Source organism: Zea mays, chromosome 3 (genome assembly GCF_902167145.1).
Source record: "Zea mays cultivar B73 chromosome 3, Zm-B73-REFERENCE-NAM-5.0, whole genome shotgun sequence".
NCBI lineage: Eukaryota > Viridiplantae > Streptophyta > Magnoliopsida > Poales > Poaceae > Zea > Zea mays.
Window position 1 is genome coordinate 209516692 of NC_050098.1, and position 13408 is coordinate 209530099.

The 13408-nt window shown below is 47.7% G+C and overlaps 1 pseudogene; it reads left to right on the forward strand.

The window, feature by feature from the left end:
- The first annotated feature begins 558 nt into the window (after positions 1–558).
- Positions 559–13408, forward strand: part of LOC103652522 (heparanase-like protein 3) — a 66680-nt pseudogene continuing 53830 nt past the window's right edge.

The following is a 13408-nucleotide window of genomic DNA, read 5'->3' on the forward strand; positions in this document are numbered from 1 at the left end:
CGCACAATTCATCGCGCAACAGTCTCTCTCGCTCGGCCAGAACGCGATCTGCGGCGAAGTTGGCAACCACCTCTCATATCCTCTTTTTATATATGCGTACCCCTATCGTCGTATAGCCCCCCACGTCCTCCTAGATCTCACAGCACAAACGTCCCTTTCGGACGGTTCTCCTCCGCCTGCAGTGCATCGCCGTCAACACAGGTGAGTTCTCTCCTCCCCTTTTTTTTTATCCATCCTTCTTCCTCCTCGCTGTGCAGGCACGCAACGAGCAGTTTTCTGCCCATGGCTGAGGCCCCCCCGACGAACTCCCCAGGCACGGCCAGGAAGCCACTGTTGGCGCGCGAGCCTGGCCCCTCCCCCTGCGTAGCTTCCTGCCCCGGCAAGCGCCCCGGCGAGCACCTCTGCGGCCCGTGCTGGGCGCGGCCGGCCGAGCTCGCCCGTGCTGGGCGCGGCTTGCGGCGCGCAGCCGGCGTGGCCCGCGGCGTGCAGCCAGCGCGGCTCGCCTGCGCAGTCCGGCTCGGTCCATGCGCGATCTTGCTGCAACGACGACGTCCGCCCATGGAGCACAGTTCTCAGCGAGGTAAGAAACTCCCTGTGACACATGCTGCCATGGTTGCGCGCCCTGCTGTGCCTAGTCCTGGGTGCATGTGCCGCATTGCCCTGTGTCGTTCCAGCCATACAGCGCGCCGCCTACGTAGCCTACACCGGCCGTGTCCGTGCGTGCCTCCTGTGCGATCTAGAATTGGTGTGGTTGCCGTTCGTGCAAGCAGCCAGGGAGAGAGGAGAAACGTTCATGTGTGATAGTGGAGAAGAAAACGTGGTGGGTCCCACTTGCAGTTTTTTTTTACCTTGTCCATGGTGGTATGCACGTAGTAGAATCTGGCTCCTCACTCACACAAAAAGGCATGTGCAGGATTTGTTTTGGCTATGATTTTATGGTCCTTCGTGTCGCTTTGGTTCAGCCAGTAGAAATATTCCACCTCATCTTAAATATTTAAATTAGTAAATATTCAATATATTTTATGTTGTAGATTCATTATGACTATTTTATGTTGTGTTAGCTACACAATAACATCGTGAACATGTCAAAATATTATTTTATCACGGCACATATTTTTTGTTAACTAATTAATTATTTGTTTATTCAATATAATTAAAATATCAATTTAGTTAAAACTAATTTATAGTTTAAGTTGCGCATTTGTAAATCAACATTAGTCCAGTTAAAGTTAACTGGACTATTCTTATTAAATAATTGGTTAGTTTAATTATGTTATTTATTAATTAGTTTCGTGTATCGTGTCAGTCCGCTCGTACCGTGCACGTGCCGCGGTGTTGTTTCGCGCGTGTCGCGCGTGCTGTTCGCACGCGTTGCCACACATCGCGCATTGTCGCGTCTCGCAAGCTGTCCGCGCGTGATATTAAATCGTTCACTTATAATCACTCGGGTCAGTTAATTAATTATTGGTTCAATCGTTCACTATTAAAATAGTAATTTAGTCAAAACTAAGTAGTAGTATTAATTTACATTTGATTAATATCAATTAATATAATTATGTTGAATTGGATGTTCTAATTAGTACTTGTTTAACGTAAACGTGATAACTTCTCGACCGTAGCTTCGACTGTCGCGTTTCTTATGCTCGCGTAACCGTAGAAGCGCTCTCTATTTTATATTGCACGTTTTTATTATGTTTTATCTTGTATGGTGTAATGTTCTTATGCATATATGTGTTTGTTTGCTTGTACATGTTTGTCTTCGCTTTGTGTTACGATTATAGCGTCGTTCCCGAGCTTCGAGGAATCGAAGACCAAGCGTTGGCGACCAAGTGATCAGGCTCTTCGAGTTCTACAAGTTTGAAGACCCTGAGCATCTGTTTGGTGAAGGCAAGTGTCCTCTGACCCATTATGTCCCATTCACTTTTAATGCACTGTCCCGCATTACTTAATTGAAACCTAAGGATTGACTAGCTTTCCATTTACCTTATCCTTGTTTACCTTTTGGGTTATCATGGTTAGCATTATGCTATTGCTTTACTTGAATCAATGAACATGATGTGAATACTTATGATACTATGATGTTACCCCGATGATGTTCCTGTGATACTTTAGGGGGCTCAGGCTGTTTCCTGAGTGCCTCTCCGTAAGGACCTGTTTGGGGAGTGACAACCCGGGATAACAGTGCAACCATGAGGGTGAAATGGGGCACCCTTAGCTAAATAATTAGAGGAACTAGAGGTGTAGTTGCTTCGCCGTCGTGCCGTCAATGGGGTCCAGGCACAGTGCTTGCTCTGCCGAGACTGGGTGCCGAGGTTCTTTCATTTTGCTTTTGTTAGTCACCCTCCTGCGGGGAGAGGTACTGTGTTTATCAAACTGGAGAAACCTAACGGGCGGCTATGACCTCTAGGGAATCTTTGTAAAGGCTACGTAGTGATACCCTGCCGGACCACCTAGGAAGTGATCAATGGGGAGTCATGATCCCCGGGCAAAACGGGAATCACGGCTCATGGGTAAAGTGTGCGACCTCTGCAGAGGGTTAGAAACTGATATATCAGCCGTGCTCACGGTTATGAGCGGCCTTGGGATCCTCTTTGATTAGAGATGCAGATGATCTGAGATACAGATGGTTCGAGATACAATGGTTCTATTTATTATTTTGGTTCGATGACGATAATGATGTTCCTCGATGAGGAAATGATTCACGGGTTGGTTATATGATAAAACTTGGCTTCCACTAATAATAAATACCTGACCAACTAAAAGCAACTGCTTGAGCTTAACCCCACATAAAGCTAGCCCACCTCAGCCAAACGGGACATTTGCTGAGTACGTTGATGTGTACTCATCCTTGCTTTACCACCAAACACCAGGTTGTCCGCATTGTAATCACTGCTCAGGAGAAGGTGAAGCCGTGGAAGGAGACTTCCAGGAGTTTCAAGACTACGACGAATTCTAGGTGTGGGTTGGCGGCAACCCCCAGTCAGCTGCCTGTGAAGGCCTTATCTTTACTGCGTTTCGCTAGCACTTTGATTTAACTGTTAAGTTGATGCCTATGTGGATGTCTATGACTCTGTGATGTAATAAGTTAATACCCTTTTATGTTATTATTCGAGCACTGTGCGATGATGTTCATTTATGTAATCGCTGTGTACGTGAATTCTGATCCTGGCACGTACATAGTTCGCATTCGGTTTGTCTTCTGAAACCGGGTGTGACACTCGATTTGGGCCACTTCGTCCGTATCATAATTCTCATACCCTATGGATGGTACCTGTGCTCCAAACTCAATGTTGGAGACTTGTTCTCAAGTGCTTCAATCGGAAGGAAACGATAGTACAAGCGTGACGCAAAAAGCGAATGCCAAGTCAGCGTGAACAGTACGGGGATACTGTTCACCTATTTATAGACATGGGACACAGCCCTTACAAAATTACATTCATGCCCTTTACATTTGATAATAACTCTATAGTAGTCTATCGAGGTCTGAATAGCCTTTTCATCTTTAAGTCGGTTCCACTCTTTGCTGTTACGCCGAAGCTTTCCTACTCAACACCTTCGGCTCTGTATCAAGCTTCATATTATTCCGATCTACTGCAATGCCGACTTTAGTCTGAGGGTACCTGTTCACACATTGTACTACAGAAATACTGTTAAATCATGTTTTTGAGGACCTTCGGACGCCGAAGGTCCCCAACAGTAGCCCCTCGCAATATTAATTTGTTTGAAATAATAAATTTAGATTGCGATATGGACGAAGGCTTTACGCCGAAGGTCCGAAAAAACACCTTCCCTTTGCTAGAATAGCAACATTCAATGACAAGTGGGGTCTTTCAACTTTCAACGTACCGAGCGTATAAATATGGCCATACCGCAAACTCATTTTGCACGCTTTCTGGCCAACCACTCCCGCTTACTCAATTTTTAGCTCTTGCGCGCTAAGATTCCCTGAGTCTTTAGTTTTAAAGCTTCGGCATTGAAAATAGTTTTTTAGTGTTTCCGAAGATGTCTGGAGACAAGGAAGCTGTTACTGAGGCGAAACTGTCTCTTGATGAGGAGAAAAACCTGGGGTTTCTTATAGCGATGTCGAAGACAAACACGGAAAAAATCACCAAGGAAATTCTGGAAGGCTTGTCTGAAGATACTGGTGACAGTGACAGTTTTGATGTAGATAGTGGCGGTGAAGACTCCGAAGACCGCCCCTGGCGACCAAGTCATGCGGTTTTCGGCAAATCAGCTATCAAAGAAAACCATCTTGCCAATATGAGGGGAAGGTATTTCCGGGATCTGTCCATTGTGAGGGCGGACGAAGGGGAAAAGACTTGTCCACACCCTGAAGAAAATGAAGTTGTGGTGTACCGAAGCTTTTTGAAAGCCGGATTGCGATTCCCCTTGAGCAGCTTCGTCGTGGAGGTGTTGAAAATCTTCGAAGTCTATCTTCATCAACTTACTCCAGAGGCGATTATAAGGCTAAATATCTTCGTGTGGGCCACGAGAAGCCAAGGTCTGAAGCCTGACGCAAGAAGCTTCTGCAATATACATGAATTATTATATGAAACAAAGCCTTGGGGCAAAGAACAGTACCACAATAACTTTGGCTGCTACAGTTTCGTCTCTCGGTCCGGGGCAAGCTGTCCCGTACCAACCTTTCGGAAGAGATGGCCCGGGGATTGGATGACAGAATGGTTTTATGTGAAGAATGACCTATCAGCACGAGAAGACATCAAAGGTATAATCATGCGTCCTATTTGGCAAAGCTTCGGCCTTCGGAGGCCGAAGGTGGAAATGAATGAAGCTGCCGAAGAATGCCAGAGGGCCTTCGGCATCATCTGCTCTTTTATTGGAACAAGAGATTTAGTACAAGAACATATTGCCTTCCGGGTGTGGCCGCTTGCGGAGAAATGGGAAATGCCTCAAGAAACTATAAAAGAGACCGACGAAGGTGGGCTTGTGAGACTGAAGTACACCTTCAAGTTTGGAGATAAATTTACTGAGCCAGATGACGACTAGCTAAAGAGTATTGAAAATTTAAGTGACGAATTGCTTGGTGCTTATTCGAAGGCCGAAGATACCGCGATGTCAGCAGCCTTCGGAGGCCGAAAAAAGAAGAGGCTGAATCGGGTATTTGATGCAATTGGGTTTGTTTACCCTGACTATTACTACCCCGTCCGAAGGCAAAAAAGAAAGAACATAACTTCTGCAAAAGAAGAAGCTGCAACTGCTCCTAGCGAGCCAGAGCCTGAAAGAAAGAAAATAAAAGTCCTCACTCACCGGCCGCGTTATATCGAACCAGCTTCGGTGCCGGAGTTTACCGAGAAATCTTCTTCGGTTACCAAGGCTGAAAAGCCAACCAGACCAGTCACGCCACCTGCAGCTGCAGGGATAACCGAATCGGCGAAAAAGATAGAACTAGAAGAACCGAAGGTTTCGCTGCCAGAAACCAAAGAAATGGTCGAAGCGCTATCCACAGAAAAAATTGCAGAAGTGGAAAAACCAACTGAAGAAAAAGTACCAGAAATTGTGAGTCCTGCAGCAAATGTTGAGACAACAAAAAATCAAAAAGCGCCAGCAGTGACTCCAAAAAGAAGAAGAATGGCGAATGTGCTAGATGTACTAGAAACAATTAAGACTTCAAGCACACCTCCGAAGAAGGCTGTTGTTACTCCTGAAACAACAGCTGGAATTTCTGGTTCTACAGCTCCAGGGCAAGAAATTGAAGCCGAAGCTGGGCCCTCAGAGTCCGCAAAGGCAAAAACCTTGGAAAGTGAGGCAGAAAAAATAACAAAGCCAACCTTTGCTGAAGAAACTGGTGTTGTTACCCCCGAAGCATCCTCCAAAATTCGTGATTATATTTTTCGTCATGCTTCGGGGAAAAAATTATCAGAAAAAGAAGAACAAGAGGCCCAACACTATGCCCAAAAGTTGAAATATCCAAAGGGGGCGTTGATATTTAATGGCAGTGGAGAAGAAGATTTCTTGTATTGTCTCCCCGACAGCAAAGAAATTTCTGTCTGTCGGGAGATGAGCAGAAGCTTCGGATTCCCAACTTTAGAAGACGGACTTTCGGTGCTGTCAAAAAACGATCTGGCTGACAGTCTAGCTTACAACAGTTTAAAGGTGCGACAAATGGAATTCTTGTATTTTTTGTCGAGTTCAAAATTTTTCGTTTGTTTAAAACTATTGACACAGACATGCTCCTGTTTGCAGGGCCTGATACTCAGCAATGCCCTCAGGGCACAGAAAGATGCTGAAGACGAAGGTTGTACTATAGCCCTGAGCAACCTTCGTTCCGAAGTAATTGAACTGAGGAACGAAGGTCTCGAAAAAGACAAAATATTATACTCATTAATAGATAAAATAAAGGAGGACGAAGCTGCTTTTAAAAGTCAAGCTGAAGCTCAGAAACGCGAAATTGAAGACCTTCGGAAACAACTGGCCAGAGCCAAAGAAGAACGTATACTTGAAGAAACAAAGCGTGAACTCAGCGATCAATGGGCAGATCACCTAGAAGTGACTGTTGAAGAGCTTCGTTCATCCAAAAAGAGATGCTACAATAAATCTATAGATTGTGTTAAAAAATTAAAGGCTAGCTTCGCCAAGGTCGGCGCATTCTCAAGTGAAGAAAACTTTTCGAGAGGCAATCCCGAAGGTGTCATTGAATGGATTGACCATGAAGCTGAAGCCTTCGAAGAAATTTTAAATAGCCGAGGAGATATATGTGCCTTCTCTGGCGCCAGAGGGATTGCCACTATTTTAGAGAAGAAGGGCTGCGAACACGTAAAAATTTTAGCACAGTCCGAAGCTGCTTTGTCCTTTGAAGATACAAAAGATCCTTCGGCCGAAGCTAGTATAATTGGTGGAAAGTTTTTTACTGATATCTGGGATAATGGTGGCCGAGAGATGGCCGGAGAAATTATTCGAAGAAGTGAAAAGGGTATTCACGATGCTAGAGAAGTAGCTGAGGCTGCTAAAAAGAGCGCAGGGGCCGAAGGTCAATTAGGTATCAACTAATAGTTTTTATCGTGTTGTAATCTTAGGCTTTAAGATTTGTTTATGATTTGTAATAGCAAAGTAGCCGTGTCCTGTCCTTCCTCAGATCCTACTGAAGTATCTCCGGGTGCACGGCCTAAGGGTGACGATGAGATTAAAAAGATGGCTGAAGCTATTATGGATGAGGTTGTCGATCGACTGTTGAACGAAGCTGCAGAAGTGGTACTTAGGGAAGACTAGATGCTATTGTAAAAACATTTTAAATGTAACACGTGTAATATCTTGTAATCCTGTATGTAACATACTTGTTTTATTTTTCTTTATGGTTTAATTCTTTACGATGCATGAAACTTTTCATACACACCTTTTTTGAGTCTTTGGCGAAAAAACACCTTCCCTTCTTTTCATGCTTCGTGAAGAAAAATTTTTATGTATCACAACAATGTCCATAGCGCTCAGATGAAGAATATCCAAGCTTCGTGAAAACATTCTCCGAAGCTATACTCCGAAGTTGAAGATTGTGTCTCCTTGTGACAATACGATTTTCACTCTTTCAAAGCATACTTCCGAAGATCAATATTGTGCCCCCCGCTTGTACCATATGCAACATGATGTATGATGCTTATGCTATGCAAAATGATGTGATGATGTTATATTACGTAGATGGCATTTGTTCCGAAAGATACACACATATCCCCACACAATATTTTTGTATCAGCGCTGATTCTTCGCTGTAAGCTCTGCATTCCCTTAGGAACGTCTTTGGAGCTTCTTCGCCTTTTACTTAGGCGGTATAAGCTCTGCATTCCCTTAGGAACGTCTTTGGAGCTTCTTCGCCTTTTACTTAGGCGGTATAAGCTCTGCATTCCCTTAGGAACGTCTTTGGAGCTTCTTCGCCTTTTACTTAGGCGGTATCAGCGTTGACTTTTCGCTGTATGCTCTGCATTCCTTTTGGAACGACTTTGGAGCAGAAAACTTACACTGCGCTCCCTTCGGAACGACTTTTTGTGACTTCGTCAGACTTACTCTGCGTTCCTTAGAACGACTTTTGTTGCTTCGAAGAATTTTCGATAATCCGAAGGTCCTTTTTATTATCACAAACCTGTGAAGAAAACATATTTTTCTTGTAGGAATCAACGAAACTAATTACATGAAACCTAAAACAATGTCCTTTATTACAGAAAATAAAACTGAATGAAAAAGATTGTTATTAAGGTAGGATATTTGTCAATAGATGTGCTTTGATTCTGGCACGGTGCTGTTGACCGTGCGAGCTTCGGACTATTCTCTGAAGTCCCTTTGATGTGGAGCATATTGGCTCCCTTCTGGCTGCTGGCCTTGTTGCAACGGAGGTGGAGGCGGAGGCTGTTGCCAGGAAGCTTGAGGCTGACTCGCCGAAGCAGCAGAGACTGCAGGATGGTTGCCCACATATTCTGGGATGTAGGGCGAATGATACGAAGCTGTATGCATGACCTGCTTCGGCTGGGCTTGCTGTGCTGCTGCTTCAGCTATTTCCTTTTGCTTCTGTATAGTGACATGACACATCCTGGTAGTATGGCCTTTGTTTTCACCGCAGAATAAGCAAAAGATTCTTCTCGGTTGATCGCCAAATCTTCCTCCGAAGCCCCTGGCGCCTCTGCCTCTTGGAGCTGGTGGCCGGAAGGAGCTTTGCTGTTGTCCAGAAGCCTGTGAGGAGCATTGTGGCCTTTGCTGTTGGCTTCCTCTGTCATCATTTTGTGTAGAATTGTGAATTGATCTCACATGCCTCGGGTAAAACCTTCCTCCGAAGCCCCTGGTCATTTCAGAAAACCTGAAAGCCTCCTCCCTTCTTTGGCGAAAATCATTGTCGGCCCGAATGTATTCATCCATTTTCTGGAGAAGCTTCTCCAAAGTTTGAGGAGGCTTCCTGGCGAAGTACTGAGCTGACGGACCTGGCCGAAGCCCCTTGATCATGGCCTCGATGACAATTTCATTGGGCACCGTTGGTGCCTGTGCCCTCAGACGCAAGAACCTTCGGACATATGCCTGAAGGTATTCTTCGTGGTCCTGAGTGCACTGGAACAGAGCCTGAGCAGTGACCGGCTTCGTCTGAAATCCTTGAAAGCTGGTTAACAACAAATCCTTCAGCTTCTGCCATGAAGTGATCGTTCCTGGTCGAAGGGAAGAATACCAGGTTTGAGCAACACTTCTGACAGCCATAACGAAAGATTTGGCCATGACTGAAGCATTGCCACCATACGAAGACACTGTTGCTTCGTAGCTCATCAAAAACTGCTTCGGGTCTGAGTGACCATCAAATACGGGGAGCTGAGGCGGCTTGTAGGACGGAGGCCAAGGTGTAGCCTGTAACTCAGCGGACAGGGGAGAAGCATCATCAAAAACAAAATTCCCATGATGGAAATTGTCATACCAGTCATCTTCGTTTGGAAAGCCCTCCTGATGAAGGTCTTGATGCTGAGGCCTTCGATGTTGCTCATCCTGAGCAAGATGACGAACTTCTTCAGAGGCTTCATCTATCTGCCTCTGCAGTTCAACTAGCCTGGCCATCTTCTCCTTCTTGCGTTGAACCTGCTGCTGAAGGATTTCCAGATTTTGAATCTCCTGATCTAGATCATCCTCCGGAGGTGTTGGACTGGTAGCCTTCCTCTTCTGGCTTCGTGCCTCTCTAAGAGAAAGGACGTCTTGATTGGGGTCCAGCGGCTGCAGCGTGCCAGCCCCTGGTGCTAAAGCCTTCTTCGGCGGCATGACGAAGGTGATGCTTGCCGAAGATGTCAAAAAGCTCAAGAAATGGAAGTGAGTTCACCGGAGGTGGGCGCCAATGTTGGAGACTTGTTCTCAAGTGCTTCAATCGGAAGGAAACGATAGTACAAGCGTGACGCAAAAAGCGAATGCCAAGTCAGCGTGAACAGTACGGGGATACTGTTCACCTATTTATAGACATGGGACACAGCCCTTACAAAATTACATTCATGCCCTTTACATTTGATAATAACTCTATAGTAGTCTATCGAGGTCTGAATAGCCTTTTCATCTTTAAGTCGGTTCCACTCTTTGCTGTTACGCCGAAGCTTTCCTACTCAACACCTTCGGCTCTGTATCAAGCTTCGTATTATTCCGATCTGCTGCAATGCCGACTTTAGTCTGAGGGTACCTGTTCACACATTGTACTACAGAAATACTGTTAAATCATGTTTTTGAGGACCTTCGGACGCCGAAGGTCCCCAACACTCAACAACATTCCATATACTTTTGTGGAGTGAGGTTAGATGAAATTTCATTAAATCACTCCACCTAGCATAATCTTCGCCATCAAAAGTTGGCGGTTTGCCTAATGGAACGGAAAGTAATGGAGTATGTCTAGATGTACGAGGATAGTGTAAGGGGATCTTACTAAACTTCTTGCGCTCTTGGCGCTTAGAAGTTACAGACGGCGCATCGGAGTCGGAGGTCGATGTTGATGAAGTGTCGGTCTCGTAGTAGACCACTTTCCTCATCCTCTTATGCTTGTTGCCTTTCCGATGCGACTTGTGGGAAGAAGATTTTTCCTTCTGCTCTTTGTGGTGTGAAGAAGAAGATCTTTTCTCCTTCCGTTTGGAGGAGTCCTTCTTCTTCTCCTTCCTCTTGGTGCGGGACTCTTCCGATGAAGTGCTCCCTTGGCTCGTAGTGGGCTTGTCGTCGGTCTCCATCTCCCTCTTGGTGTGATCTCCCGATATCACTTCGAGCGGTTAGGCTCTAATAAAGCACCGGGCTTTGATACCAATTGAAAGTCGCCTAGAGGGGGGTGAATAGGGCGAAACTGAAATTCTCAAAAATAATCACAACTACAAGCCGGGTTAGCGTTAGAAATATAATAGAGTCCGCGAGAGAGGGCGCAAAACAAATCGTGAGCAAATGCGAAGTGAGACACGATGATTTGTTTTACCGAGGTTCGGTTCTCACAAACCTACTCCTCGTTGAGGAGGCCACAAAGGCCGGGTCTCTTTCAACCCTTACCCTCTCTCAAACGATCCCACAGACCGAGTGAGCTTTCTCTTCTCAATCACTTGGAACACAAAGTTCCCACAAGGACCACCACAAGATTGGTGTCTCTTGCCTCAATTACAAGTGAGTATGATCGCAATGAAGAATCAAAGAAAGAAGAAAGCAATCCAAGTGCAAGAGCTCGAAAGAACACAAGCAAATCTCTCTCACTAGTCACTAAAGCTTTGTGTGGAATTTGCGAGAGGATTTGATCTCTTGAGTGTGTCTTGAATTGAATGCCTAGCTCTTGTAAGTAGTTGGAAGTGTGAAAACTTGGATGCCATGAATGGTGGGTGGTTGGGGGTATTTATAGCCCCAACCACCAAACATGACCGTTGGTGGAGGCTGTCTGTTCGATGGCGCACCGGACAGTCCGGTGCACACCGGACATGTCCGGTGCGACAGCCACATCACCAAAGCCGTTGGGTTTCGACCGTTGGAGCTCTGACTTCTGGGCCCGCCTGGATGTCCGGTGGCGCACCGGACATGTACTGTAGAGTGTCCGGTGCACCAGTATGGGCGTGCCTGACCTATGCGCGCGCTGGCGCGCAATAAATGCGCTGCAGGTAGCCGTTGGCGCCGAAATAGCCGTTGCCCCGCTGTTACACCGGACAGTCCGGTGTACACCGGACATGTCCGGTGAATTATAGCGGAGCAGCCGTCGCAGTTTCCTGAAGCTGGCGAGTTCCGGAGGCGCCGTTCCTTGGAGCACCGGACAGTCCGGTGAATTATAGCGGAGTCGCCTCTAGATTTTCCCGAAGGTGAAGAGTTTGAAGTCGGTCTTCCCTGGTGCGCCGGACATGTCCGGTGGTGCACCGGACAGTCCGGCGCACCAGTCCAGGGTGCCTTCGGTTGGCCCTTGCTCCTTTGTTTGAACCCAATACTTGATCTTTTTATTGGCTAAGTGTGAATCTTTGGTACCTGTATAACTTGTACACTAGAGCAAACTAGTTAGTCCACTTATTTGTGTTGGGCAATTTAACCACCAAAATTATTTAGGAACTAGGTGTAAGCCTAATTCCCTTTCAGTACCCCTAATTATGGTCCCCGACAGTAGCCCCCGAGCCTCGAAGGGAGTGTTAACACTCGCTTCGAGGCTTTTGTCGCACTTTTTTGCAAGGGGACCAGCCTTTCTCGGTTTGTTCCGGTGGGTGCGCGCGAGCGCACCCGCTAGGTGTAGCCCCCGAGGCCTCGGAGGAGTGGTTTGACTCCTCCGAGGTCTTAATGCCTCGCGCAATGCTTTGGCTGGTCTGGTCGTTCCCTCATGCGAGCTGGCCGTAGCCCGGGTGCACGGTCGGGTCCCAAGTTCTCGGGCTGGTATGTTGACGCTGTCAACGGTTTGGCCGGAGCCGGGTTTGCGAGAGCAGCCCCCGAGCCTCTACACAGGGTGAGAGGACGATCAGGGACAGACTCGACTTTTTTACATACGCCCCTGCGTCGCCTTTCCGCAAGGAGGAGGGTGGGAAAGCGCCATGTTGCCCTCGGTGGGCGCCGAACATGGTGTCTCCAGTGAGCTGCTGGCGGGTAATCCGAGCGGACGTCCGTGCCCCATTTGCTAGGGGTCGGCTAGAGGCCCAGAGGCGCGCCCAAAAGTACCTGCGGGTGATCTGCCGGACCCGGTCCCCTGTCGACGGGGTCCGAGGGCTCGATGCCTCCCTCTGATGGGATTCCGTTACAAGATCGTTCCCGCTTGTCTCGGAAATGTCCTAGGGTACCTCGGGAGCGCAGCCCGAGCCTTGGTTATGTATCGAACGTACCCATGGTCATCCCTCGCTCTGCGTCTGAGGCGGCTGTGAACCCTTCGAGGGCCAGCCTTCGAACCCCTGATCAGTAGTGGGCGCGGAGCCCGAGTAGCCTGAGGCGGTCGTTGAACCCTTCCGAGGGGCCGGCCTTCGAACCTCTGACCAGTAGTGGGTGTGGAGCCCACGCGCTCTGAGGCGGCTGTTGAACCCCTCCGAGGGGCCAGCCTTCGAACCTCTGATCAGTAGGGAGGCTTGGAGCCTGGTTCCTTCACGGGGAAGGATCCTTTTTGGGGTATCCCCCTTTCCCGGTCCTTGTTTTAAGAGAGAGAAAGAGGAAAAGAAAAAGGATGCGGAATTTGAACAACGTGGCGTACCTTTTTCGACGCGGTCATTATGGCGAAGGCGAAGCGTCGCCCGCTTCCCCTGCCAGAGGCGCCGCCTGTCCCGCCACGGAGTTAATGCGACGGGGCGAGTGGTTCGCGGGGCGGCCGTTGCGCGTGCGCGGGCCGTTCGAGGAACGGAACACGGGCGCGTCGTCTTCACGCCGTGAGAGAGGGTTCTCTCGCTGCCCCCGGATGGGACGTAAGCTTGGCTGACGACGTGACCGCAGCTCCCGTCCGCCTGCCACCGCCATTACTGCCGGCCCATTTTTGGCCGCA